Source organism: Galeopterus variegatus, unplaced genomic scaffold, assembly GCF_000696425.1.
Source record: "Galeopterus variegatus unplaced genomic scaffold, G_variegatus-3.0.2 Scaffold12093, whole genome shotgun sequence".
NCBI lineage: Eukaryota > Metazoa > Chordata > Mammalia > Dermoptera > Cynocephalidae > Galeopterus > Galeopterus variegatus.
Window position 1 is genome coordinate 40,849 of NW_007738204.1, and position 1,351 is coordinate 42,199.

Genomic DNA, 1,351 nt, shown 5'->3' on the forward strand with positions numbered 1-1,351 from the left:
AAAATATCTGTAAGGTTAGGTTTTCCATTCATTGGTTCTTTTGTCTTGTGACTTTCAGGAAGCCCTCTGGAGCTGTGTGCCATCTTTGCCTTGTTACCTGTTTCCCCTTATGTTTTTCAAGTGTTCTTAAGGTCCTTATTCTATGGTAATTCTTAAGGGAAAACAATTCTTTTTTTCAGAAAGTGCCTTTTTGGTGTGCTTGATCAGACAGAGGGCCCTTACCTGTGTTAGTCCAAAATTCTTGCTCGTGGTAGAAATTTTAGGAAAATGCCTAGGTATTCCCTGGCTATAACTAAATGTGTAAGCTGTTTATAGGTATACCAGTGATCACTTGGATAACTGACAAAATATTTGGAAAAAAAATTTAAGACCTTTCTCACACCGTTTCAGCAGAATAAATTCCCACTGGGTTAGAGAATTGAATGTAAAAATGCAAATATAAAATACAGTTGATATTTATCTGGCTTTTAGGTGAGTAGAGGAGTTTCTAAGTATAAAAGCAAAAGATGTTATAAAAATGATGAAGTATTTCCCTCATAGAAAAAGTCTCGGGCCCGGCCCGGTGGCGCGCTCGGTAGAGTGCGGCGCTTGGGAGTGTGGCGGCGCTCCCGCCAAGGGTTCAGATCCCATAGAGAGACCGGTCCGCTCACTGGTTGAGCGTGTTGCGGACACGACACCGAGGATTGTGATCCCGTTGCCGGTCGCGGTACGGGCGTGACACTGAGGGTTGCGANTAAAAGCAAAAGATGTTATAAAAATGATGAAGTATTTCCCTCATAGAAAAAGTCTCGGGCCAGCCCGGTGGTGCACTTGGTAGAGTGTGGTGCTTGGGAGTGTGGCAGCGCTCCCGCCAAGGGTTCAGATCCCATATAGAGACCGGTCCGCTCACTGGTTGAGTGTGTTGCGGACATGACACCGAGGATTGTGATCCCGTTGCCGGTCGCGGTACGGGCGTGACACTGAGGGTTGCGATCCCATTACCGGTCACGAAAAAAGACAAAAAGGAAAAAAAAAAAAGAAAAGGTCTCCCAGGGGACTCACTGGTTAGCTCAGTTGGTTAGAATGCAGCTTTCTAACACCAAGGTCACAGATTCAGATCCCCCTACTGTCCAGCTGCCAAAAAAAAGAAAAAGAAAGAAAAACTCTCACAGATGGATTGCATAAGCTATTTGGTTGGATTGTTTATTATCTTTTCATTATTTTATACTTATTTCACCAATGGCAATATCACCAAGCTCCTTTGTTTGTTGACCTTGTTGTACCCACTTTGACATTGTACCCACTTTGACAAATCAGCCTGTCTTTCTGGTCCCAGTTTCCTCTTTGGTAAATGGTAGTGATGTCTGCCATA